Source organism: Castor canadensis, chromosome 9 (assembly GCF_047511655.1).
Source record: "Castor canadensis chromosome 9, mCasCan1.hap1v2, whole genome shotgun sequence".
Classification (NCBI taxonomy): domain Eukaryota; kingdom Metazoa; phylum Chordata; class Mammalia; order Rodentia; family Castoridae; genus Castor; species Castor canadensis.
In genome coordinates this window covers 56,477,168-56,489,102 of record NC_133394.1, presented here as the reverse complement: position 1 = coordinate 56,489,102, position 11,935 = coordinate 56,477,168, and the positions used below count along the sequence as shown (strand labels likewise).

The following is an 11,935-nucleotide window of genomic DNA, read 5'->3' as shown; positions in this document are numbered from 1 at the left end:
TGCCAGGCTCATTTATAATAACCCCTTCTTGTAGAAACTAATCCAATCTCACAACATCTAACTCACTTTTTTTTTCTTTTCTTTTTTGAGTTAGTGTCTTGCTATATAGCGCAGGTTGGCCTGTATCTCACTATGTAACCCAGGCTGGCCTTGAACTCATGATCTTCCTTCCTCAGTCTCCCAAGTGCTGGGATTACAAGTGTACACCACTGTCTTGAGGCAGCATTAATTCGTTCACGAGTATAGAGCCCCCATGATGTAATATAACTACCTTCCACTAGGTCTCACTTTTTAACACTGTCGCACTAGAGACCAAACTTCTAACACATGAACCTTTAAAGGACAAACCATATGTAAAGTATAGCACTCTTCATAGAACTTGCATGCCTCTCTATCCATTCTCAAATGTCTTTACACTTAGCTCTCTGCCCTCAGGAAGATCAACTGTGTGGTTTATCATCAAAGGCCTCCCCTGCCTCTGGTTTTCCACTGGGTCCTGCCAATGGAAGCCCTGGTACTCTTACCAGGTCTAAGGAACAGAAGAAGTTCCCCTGACTCTCTCCTTATGGAGTAGCCTATGGATGGCTGTGTCTCTTGACCATAGACTCTAGCTACTCTCAGAGTGACACTCTGGATACTTTTTCCTTCTGGGTTTTGATAATCTTTCCTTCCACTTCTCCTTTCAAGCTTAGGGATGCTAACGCTTCTGCTACTATCAACTCCGGTACTTATACTAGTCTTTTCAGATTCTTTATATCTTGATGAAGTTTTAAAATCATCCCCCTTTTAAATCTCTTTCTACTTGAGTATGTCATCTGTTTTCTGCTGAGATTCAGTTGTAGTAATTTTACTATAAATAGCCCCCAGAAAATAGGCCTTCAAAATAGGATTCTGAAACTAGGTTCTTCATATATTCAAGGAACTCAGTGATAATAGGACATGAGAAATCCATGGAATATAGTAGCATACTGATTCCTCAACCGATTACTAATGGCAGCATGGAGTGAAATGCAGATGGAAGGCAAGATGGGAGATTAAAGGGTGGTAATATTAAGCTGCAACAGTAGTTATAAGAATTGTGATTATCATCTAAACTCTTCTGAGCTCCCAGACAGAGAACAAAGGAAAAAAATAGAAGTTATGAATGTAACAATTAAAACCATACTTGAGAAACCAGAAGGCCTCTTTGGCAGTTTTGGAAGAGTCATAGGACACATATGACAGAGTAAAAAGCCAAGAACTAACGTAGGGTCTACAAAGATGCAGTGCGAATTAAAAGTCTAAGTCTTCCAGGACTCTAATACTAAAGATGGGAAAGGAGTAGGTCTCTGATATATGGGATGATGATATTTTGCCAGACATAGAGGACGCTAAGACTTATGAACATCTGTTTCCTGTTGAGAAACAACCCCTTTTAGTCTCATCAGAGGAGAATAAACGCTCTGCTTAAAACATCTCCATGCTCGCAAATTGAAAGTGATTTTCCTCAGAGCTCACCATCTTTCATGGCCTCCAGGCTTAAAATGGGAGTTAAGATCTCAATATTGCTGGTGCAGGGAGATCCAAGGTGACTAGACTATGGAAGCTGAAAAAGAAGTCATGATTGGGCTGATTTAATTGTGATAGGTACAACTTCCTGGGATTCAGAATTTGTGTGTGTGTGTGGTACTGGGACTTGAACTTGGGCTTTTTATGCTTGCTGGGCTTGCTAGGCAGATACACTACCACTTGAGTCACTCCGTCAGCCCCCTGGGATTCAGAATTTAATGAGAACTCACAAATGGTATTCATAGTTGGTTGATTAAAGACTTAGGTTCCACAATTTGTTTAATGATGCTGAAATGCAAGAGCTTCACTATAGAAGGAAAAAGCCCAAAGAACTGGGAAAATGAAAATGTTAGACTGGCTCCATTGTGTGCAATCTTTTCATACCACCTTGGACACATGATATATGTCATTAGCATTCACCAGAACTCTGTGGTGACTTTCTTCATTAGGTCAGAAACAGTAGCTGGTGATGCAATGGAACTGATTTTCCTAATCTCATCAGAAATAATGGAATCCTGAAGTGATACTAGCCAGGTGGCAACACTTAGTCCTTAGAGACAAGGGGCAAGCAATTACCACAATCAGATATAGAGCAGAGTATTCATCAGTGTTTTGACTCAGACATCTGATAGCATATTGCAAAATCCCTAAAAATTAGAAGATTATTATTCTGCTGAATAGAAATAAATGCAAGTCACCATAGCTAGTATTATAGCCTGTTCCTAGTTTCTGGAATTGATCCACTTAATAGACCTCGTATCCATGCTTTGGGGGGAAGCAGCAGATTCCTTTAAGAAAAGACCCTGAAATGTTGCCACATCAGATTATTTGTGCTTTTGCTGCTTAGTTTTTTGAGCTCTTTGTGTATTCTGAATATTAATACTTCATTAGTTGCAGGACCAGTGAAGATTTTTTTTCCAATTCTGTGGACTATTCTTGATAATTGTTTCTTTTAATGTACAGAAACCTTTTGATTTGATGCAGTCCCATATTTCAATTCTTTCTCCTTTTTTCCTGGCCAACTGGCATCCTATTCAGAAAACAATCACCTATGCCTATAGTTTCCAGATTTTTCCATAATACTTTCAAAATTTTAGTTATTACATTAAGATCTTTTATCCAGTTGAAGTTGATTTTTGTACAGGGTGAGGCATATGGGTCTACTTTCAGTCTTTTGCATGTAGATCATCTGTTTCTTGTAGGCATTTCTTGTAGGCAACAAATGGTCAGGTCTTGCTTTTTAATTCAATTCACCACTCTATGTTTTTTGATTGGAAAATTTAGACAATTTACATTCAGTGTTAATATTGAAAGGTCTGTAGTAATTCCTGCCACTCTGTTGGTTTTTACTGTTTGATTCTTTCCTGCTCTTCATTTGCTTATCTATTCATCTGGTGAGATTTATGTTCTCCATATTTTATGGCTACATTTACCTCACTCTTCTGTGTGAAAGATTCCTTTGAACACCTGCTACAGTGCTAGTTTAGTGGTTCTAAATTGCTTTAGTTTTTCTTTATCTTGGAAGATTTTTATTCCTCCTTCAGTTATGAATGATAGCTTTGCTGCCCACAGTAATCTAGGTTGGCAGTTGTTTTCTTTCAATGCTTGAAATATATGATATGCCCTCTTGTCCTTAACATTTCTCTTGAAGAAATCTGCTGTTATTCTGATAAGTTTGCCTTTATAGGTGACTTGGTGCTTCTCCCTTGCAGCTTTCAATGTTCTTTCCTTGTTCTCTGTACTTGATGTTTTAACTATGATATGCTGTGGAGAGGTATTCTTTTGGTCTTGTCTGATTAGAGATCTAAAGGCACTGTAAAGGATGGATATCATGTTTTTAAAATTTGGAAAGCTTTCTATCATTACTCTCTTGATTGTTTTCTATGCCTTTAACCTGCACCTCTTCTCCTTTGTCATTGTGCATGACTTATAGGTTCTGTCTTTTAGAGGAATCACAAAATTCTTGCATATTCCATTCATATTTCATTGTTTTCTTTATCTCCATTAATTTTTCTGTTGAATCTATTTCATCCTCAAGCCCAGATAGTCTGTCTTCCATTTGATTCAGAATAGGCTTTATTTTTTTTAATTTTTATTTTCATTTATTCACATGTGCATACATTATTTGGGCCATTCCTCCACCCTACCCCCTCCCCTCTCCCTTCCCCCCCAGCCCCTCGCTTCCAGGCAGAACCTGTTCTGCCCTCATCTCTAATTTTGTTGAAGAGAAGACATAGCAATAATAATAAAGACATAGCACATTTGCTACTTGAGTTAAGGATAGTTGTACAGAGGGATTCCTAGCATTGCTTCCATGTACAAATGTGTTACATCCCAAGTTGATCCATCTCTAACTGATCTTTACACTGGTTCCTGATCTCCTTCTCATGTTAACTTCTGTTGCTTTAAGGTTTCTGTATTAGTTCCTCTGCAGTGGGGACATCAAACACTTTCTGGTTTTGGGTTTCTTACCTATCCCCATCCTTCCCATATGTGCTCTCCACTTATCATGTGACCCAAGTTCAACAACGTCGCTGTATTTGCCCTAGATCTAAAGTCCGCATATGAGGGAGAACATACGATTTTTGGTCTTCTGAGCCTGGCTAACCTCATTCAGAATGATGTTCTCCAGTTCCATCTATTTACTTGAGAAAGATAAGATTTCATTCTTCTTCATGGCTGCATAAAATTCTATTGTGTATTAATACCACATTTTCTTAATCCATTCACAGTGGAGCATCTTGGCTTTTTCCATAACTTGGCTATTGTGAATAGTGCTGCAATAAACATGAGTGTGCAGGTGCCTCTGGAGTAACCTGGGTTGCATTCCTTTGGTATATCCCCAGGAGTGGGATTGCTGGATCATATGGCAGATCTATGTTTAGATTTTTAAGAAGCCTCCATGTTTTTTTCCAGAGTGGTTGTACTAGCTTGCAACCACTTGTACACAGCAGTGTACAAGAGTTCCTTTTTCTCCACATCCTTGCCAACACCTTGTTGGTGTTTTTTAAAATATGGAACACTTCATGAATTTGTGTGTCATCCTTGTGCAGGGGCCATGCTAATCTTCTCTGGATCATTCCAATTTTAATATATGTGTAGCTGAATCAAGCACTTGTTGGTGTTTTTGATGATAGCTATTCTAACAGGGGTGAGGTGGAATCTTAGTGTGGCTTTGATTTGCACTTCCTTTATGGCTAGAGATGGTGAGCATTTTTTCATGTGTTTTTTGCCATTTGAATTTCTTCTTTTGAGAAAATTCTGTTTAGTTCAGTTGCCCATTTCTTAATTGGTTCATTGATTTTGGGAGAGTTTAGTTTTTTAAGTTCCCTGAATATTCTGGTTATCAGTCCTTTGCCTGAGGTATAGCTGGCAAATATTTTCTCCCACTTTGTAGGTGGTCTCATCAGTTTAGAGTCCATTTCTTTTGTTGTGCAGAAGCTTTTAAATTTTATGAAGTCTCAATTGTCCATCCTTTCTCTTAGTTGCTGAGCTGCTGGGGTTCTATTGATGAAGTCCTTGCCTATACCTATTACTTCCAGCGTATTCCCTACTAAATAACTATACTATAAGAGACTTCAGAGTTTTTTTCCCAGCAACATTTGTCGAAGAGGCTGTCTTTTCTCCATCGTATATTTTTGGCACCTTTGCCAAAAATAAGGTGGGCATAGCTGTGTGGATTCATATCTAGGTCCTCTATTCTGTTCCACTCGTCTTCATGTCTGTTTTTTGTGCCAGTACCATGCTGTTTTTATTGCTATTGCTTTGTAATATAGTTTGAAGTTAGGTATTGTGATACCTCCAGCATTGTTCTTTTCTCTGAGTGTTGCCTTGGCTACTCGCGGTCCCTTGTGTTTCCAAATGAACTTTAGGATAGATTTTTCAATCTCTATGATGAATGTCATTGGTATTTTGATGGGAATTTCATTGAACATGTACATTGTCTTTGGTAATATAGCCATTTTTACTATGTTGATTCTACCAATCCATGAGCATGGAAGATCTCTCCACCTTCTGTAGTCTTCCTCGATCTCTTTCTTCAGGGGTTTGTAGTTCTCCTTGTAGAGGTCATTCACATCCTTTGTTAAGTTTACTCCTAGGTATTTGATTTTTTTTGAGGCTATTGTAAATGGAATTGTTTCCATATATTCTTTCTCAGTTTGTTCGTTATTGGTGTATAGAAAAGCTAATGATTTTTGTAAGTTGATTTTGTATTCTGCCACCTTGCTGAAGCTGTTTATGGTGTCTAGGAGTTTTTGGGTACAGTTTTTTGGGTCTTTATGGTACAGGATCATATTGTCTGCAAATAGTGATATTTTGACAGTTTCTTTACCTATTTGTATTCCTTTTATTTCTTCTTCTTGCCTAATTGCTCTGGATAGGAATTCCAGTACTATGTTGAATAGGAGAGGGGTTAGTGGGCACCCTTGTCTCAGTCCTGATTTTAGGGGAAATGGTTTCAGTTTCTCACCATTAAGTATGATGTTGGCTGTCGGTTTTTCAGATATAGCCTTTACAATGTTGATGTACTTTCCTTCTATTCCTAGTTTTCTTAGAGCTTTTGTCATAAGGTGGTGTTGGATCTTGTCAAAGGCTTTTTCTGCATCTACTGAGATGGTCAAGTGGTTTTTGTCTTTGCTTCTATTAATGTGCATATAGCACATTAATATATTTATAGATTTACATATGTTGAACCACCCCTGCATCCCTGGGGTGACCAAGCCGACTTGGTCGTGGTGAATGATCTGTTTTTCTTTTTTGCACTGGGGTTTTGAACTCAGGGCCTCAAGCTTGCTAGGCAGGTGCTCTAATCACTCCCCAGCTGTGAATGAACTTTCTGATGTTTTGTTGGATTTTTGTTTGCCATTATTTTATTGAGGATTTTTGTATCAATGTTCATTAGGGAGATTGGCCTATAGTTCTCTTTTTTAGAGATGTCTTTGTCTGGTTTTGGGATGAGTATAATACTGGCTTAATAAAATGAGTTAGGCAGTATTCCTTCCCTCTCTATTTTGTGGAACAGTTTAAGGTGGGTTTGTATTAGTTCTTCCTTAAAGGTCTGATAGAATTCAGCAGAGAATCCATCAGGTCCTGGACTTTTCTTTTTTGGGAGACTCTTTATTGCTGCTTCAATTTCTTTTTGTGTTACATATATATTCTGGTGATTAATGTGCTCTTGGTTCAATTTCGGATGGTCATAAGTATCTAGAAATCTGTCCATTTCTTCAAGATTACCAAGCTTATTAGAATATGTTTGCAAGGTAGTCTCTGATGATTTCCTGGATTTCTGTGGTGTTTGTTGTTATCTCCCCTTTTGCATTTCTGATTTTACTGATTTGGGTTTTTTCTCTCCTCATTTTAGTCAATTTGCCAAGGGTATGTCAATCTTATTTATTTTTTCAAAGAACCAACTTTTTGTTTCATTGATTCTTTGTATGTTTTTCTTTTTTCTATTTCATTGATTTCAGCCCTTATTTTTATTATTTCTCTCCTTCTGCTTGTTTTAGGATTTGCTTGTTCTTGTTTTTCTAGGAGTTTGAGATGAAACATTAGGTCATTGATTTGAGACTTTTCTGTCCTTTCAATATATGTACTCACGGCTATAAACTCTCCTCTCAGGACTGCCTTTGCTGTGTCCCATAGGTTCCAGTAGGTCGTGTTTTCATTTTAATTAACTTACAGGAACCTTTTAATTTTCTCTTTTATTTAATCAGTGACCCATTGATCATTGAGCAATGTGTTGTTCAGCTTGCAACTGTTGCATGTTGTTAACTGCTGTTTTTGTTGTTGTGTTCTAGTTTTAGTGCATTGTGATCAGATAGAATGCACTGGATTATTTCTATTTTGTTATATTTGCTGAGGCTTGCTTTGTGCCCTAAGATTTCAGAGAAGGTTCCATGGGCTGCTGAGAATACATATTGTGCAGAAGCTGGATGAAATATTCTGTAGACATCAGCTAGGTCCATTTGATCTATGGTTTGATTTAGTTCTGTAATTTCTTTGTTGATTTTTTTGGTGGGATGACCTATCTATTGGTGATAGGGTGGTATTAAAATCTCCCACTACGACTGTGTTGGAGTCTATATATATTTTTAGGTCCTTCAGCATATGTTTGATGAAATTGAGTGCATATAGGTTGATAATTGTTATTTCCTTTTGGTGTATTTCCCCTTTTATTAGTATGGAGTGTCCTTCTTTATCTCATTTGATCAATGTAAGTTTGAAGTCTATTTTGTCTGAGATAAGTATTGCTACCCCTGCCTATTTTCGGGGACCATTGGCTTGGTAAATCTTCTTCTAGCCTTTCACCGTAAGCTACTGCATGTTTCTGTCAAAGAAGTGGGTCTCCTATAAGCAACAGATTGTTGGATCTTCCTTTTTAATCCAGTTTGCCAAACAGTGTCTTTTGATGGGGGAGTTAAGTCCATTAACATTCAGTGTTAGTATTGATAGGTCTGTGGTGATTCCCGTCATTTAGTTGTTTTTGTTGTTTAAAGGTTTGTTTGTGTGTAGCTTAATCAATCCTACTCTCTACTTTCTTGTCTTTTCTTCTCCTGTTGTTTGGTACTGCCTGTCCTTTCATGGTTTTCTATGCTTTCACTTTCTTTGTGCAGAATTCCTTGAAGAATCTTTTGTGGTGGTGGTTTGGTGGTAATATATTGTTTTAGTTTCTGCTTAACATGGAAGACTTTTATTGCTCCATCTATTTTGAATGATAGTTTTGCTGGGTAGATTATCCCAGGGTTGAAGTCTTTTCATTCAGTGCCAAGAAGACCTCACTCCATGCTCTTTTTGCTTTTTAAGGTTTCCGTTGAGAAATCTGCTGTGACTTTGATGGGTTTACCTTTGTATGTTATTTATTTTTTTTCTTTTATAGACTTCACTATTCTTTCTCTCTTCTCTGTGCTTGTTGTTTTAATGATAATATATCGTGGGGTAGATCTATTTTGGTCAAGTCTGTTTGGTGTCCTGGTGGCTTCCTGTACCTGAATGGGCATAGTTTTCTCTAGATTTGGGAAAATTTCTGTTATTATTTTGTTGAATATATTAGGAATTCCTTTTGCTTGCACCTCTTTTCCTTCTTCAATGCCCATGATTCTCAGGTTTGGTCTTTTGATAGAGTTGGTGAGTTCTTGTATATTGCTTTCACAGGTCTTGAGTTGTTTGACTAATAGTTCTTCAGTTTTTCCTTGAATTTCCATTTTATCTTCAAATTCTGAGATTCTGTCTTCCACTTGTTCTAGTCTGCTGGAGTGGCCTTCCATTGTGTTTTGTATTTCTGTTTCATTCTTTTTTCTGAGGTTTTCCATGTCATGAGTCACTTCCTCTTTAATATTGCCTATTTTTGTCTTTAATTCATTTTTTTTTTCTTTCTTTTGTCTTTCAGCAGCTTCTGCTTGGTCAGCTGAAACACTTTGGTGTTTATTTAGGGCTCCTATGATTTCATTTATTTGTTCCTGTGTCTTCTTGTATTATTTATTTTTGGTGTCTGGAAATTTCTGGAGTGCCTCTTGTACATTTTGGTTAATCTTGTCTAGTTTCATCTACATGAAATTCTCAGTGATTACTTGTAGGATTAACTTCTTTAAGAGTGTTCTTGTGGACATAATTGGGTGTCTCCACGTCATTTATCTTTGTTTTGTTGGAGACTGAAACTCGGTATCCATTTTCTTCATTTCCCTCTGAATCCTGTATTAAATTATTTTTTTGGGGGGAATAGTTTCCACCCTTTTTCTTCTTCCCATCATTCCTGCTGGTATTGTGCAACTGTTCTTGAATGGCTAGTTGGTAGTTTCAGTCACCTGTTTTCTTTCCCTTGGTTAAATTTTGTTTTGTGGCTGTATTGGATTTTTAGCTAATTGTGTGTGTGCTATTTCTGTCCCTGGTTTGGGTGTAATTTAGTATTAACTAATTCACAGTGATAGAACAAAACAACAAAAAAAGCCAAACAAACAAAAAACAATAACCCAAAAAAACCCCACCAAACAACCCCTTGCTTTGGAGTTGGCTTATCTCTATGCTTGTTTACTAGGGGCTTGTGTCTTTGCTTTGCCCTCTTTCTCTAGGGCAAGGGCTTGGTCAATGATCTGTTGGCTGGCTGCTGTTGTCAGTGTGTTCTGATGGTTTGCTGTTTGCTCCTCAAAGCTTCAGAGTCATCTGACTGGGTGCCCAGGGACTTGGCCCTGTAGTCTGCCACCTTTACTCTTTTCCTACTTCAGGCAGCAGCCTATCACCCACCCATTGTCAGCCCTCCTGCCATTTGCTTACTGATGGTTCACAGGAGTTTGGCTCCTTGCCCCTCCCCCCTTCTCTGGTGTGTTTTCAGCAATCCCCACCCTCTGCTGTGCACTAGTTTTCAGTTCTGATGTTTATTCAGTGTTTTTTTCTTTTTTTGCAGGGGCGGATCAGTCTGTCCAGGAGGGTTGTGCTGGTTTATCCCAGTAGTGGCTGAGGGATACTGTGTGATGCTTGGTTCTCATCTGTTTGGTCTGCTGAAGGTCTCCCAAGCATGTTTAGAGCCGGCGGCTGGTGGCAGTGGTGGCATGGGGGTGTCCACCCACTTGTTCTCTCAGTGTATTTTGGCAAGGAGAAGACTTCCACAGGCTAGTGTTTCAGGGTGCCAAAGTTTCAACTCTCCCTGGTGCTTCACCTCCGCTAACTGTGGCTCCAGCATCTCAGCAGGGTCCCTGAGTCACAGAGCTCATGCTGTCTGCGTCTGTGTCCCAGTTGCCATTTTGGATCTCACTGGGTTTGCTGGTTGGCAGTAGCCAACATGTCTCCACATATGTGTCCAGAAAACTCCATCATCATATACCACGTGAACGGTTGTAGCAGGATTCACTCCATTAAGATTTAGATCAGAGACCTGTAGGCCAAGATAGGCACAGCCCCCAGCCACGAAACTGGGAAAGGCAGAACAGCTGCATCTCCTAAGTTGTGTTCAGAGCCTGAATAGGCTTTCAACTGAAATTTTTATTTGACATAAAGGAGCTTTTCATTTCCAGACTTTAATTTTTTTCATGTTTTCTGTATCTTCATTGAATTTCCCTTTCATGTCTTACATTGTCTTCCTTATTTCATTTAACTATTTACTTGTATCCTCTTTGATTCATTTAGTTGTTTATTTGTATACTCTTTAAATTCATTTAGCTATTTATTAAAATTCTTTTTTATTTCATGGAGGTATTTATACACATCTTATTTCATCAAATTAATCATTCTTATCATGTTTCTTTTGAGCTCAAAATTTGAGGTTTCATCTTCTTCATTATCATTGCAATTCTTTGTCGTGTGATTGATTGTTGACCGTTTAGCTGTCATATTTCCTTACTTTTTCATATTCTTGTGTTTCTAGGTTTATAGACAAACAAAATAGTGTGTAAGAATATATTCCAATTATTGTGCAGAAATGTGCTTTTGTTAGGGATTGGGAAGGGATAAAAAGGTAAATAATGCTAAAAGAAGGAGGTAACATAATCCACCAGTAGAATAGTTTGTAAACAAGAAAAAGGAGCAGTGAAAAGGAAAGAAAAAGAGCAAAAAATGGTTTGTTCTTTATAGAATATTGTGTGTGTGTTTGTGTGTGTGTATGTGTGTATGTCTATATTTGAATGTATTTTGAAATACATATATACCCTCAACTATCTTTTAACATACTCTGATCTGCTTTCCTTTAACTTGACAATGCCATGAAAAGAAAATGATGATTTTTACCTGCATATTAAGTACCATATTTGTTTAGTTTACAGACCTAAACTAAGTGTGATCATAGTCTATAAACAAAGCCCCAAAAGGAGAAAGTATAAGGCCATGTTTTCATATCACAAAATAAGCAAAATAAAGTAAAATTCAGCTAATATATGATCTCATTTACAGCATTTGTTAGTTTTATGCACTAATATACATACATATACAATATAGACACATATATATGTATATACAAATATGTATGCACAGAAAAATAGAGAGACAAAAACAAAGACAGAGAGAGAGAGTTACCAAATTTTTACACCATCTTTTGGGTTACAAGTCTTGGGTTAGGATAGGACTATAAAGTAGCCAGATGCTGGTGGCTCATACTTGTAATTCTAGTGACTCAGGAGACAGAGATCAGGAAGATTCCAGTTGGAAGCAAGTTTAAGAAAATTGCCCAAGTTCACGCAGTTTACAAGTTATAACGTCAGGTATAAATATGGGCAGTATGGGTTAATATTCCTTGCACTTAGTTATTACCATACAAATGGTAAAATTCCTTTATTCTAAGAAAAATTTAAAAATGATTCTATATATTTATCAAGGGAACCATGAAGAAAAAATACTTTAACAAGCAGTAAAATAATGCAAAGTTATAACAATGCTGTTTGTTGAAGTAAAGTCACAGATTTGA

The 11,935-nt window shown here is 37.5% G+C and overlaps 1 non-coding gene across 1 annotated transcript; it reads right to left on the bottom strand.

Annotated features, from left to right (window-relative positions):
- Positions 1–4,556: 4,556 nt before the first annotated feature.
- Positions 4,557–4,663, bottom strand: LOC141411112 (U6 spliceosomal RNA). The gene has a single exon (XR_012435953.1). It is a non-coding gene; the product is annotated as a U6 spliceosomal RNA (small nuclear RNA).
- Positions 4,664–11,935: the final 7,272 nt, after the last annotated feature.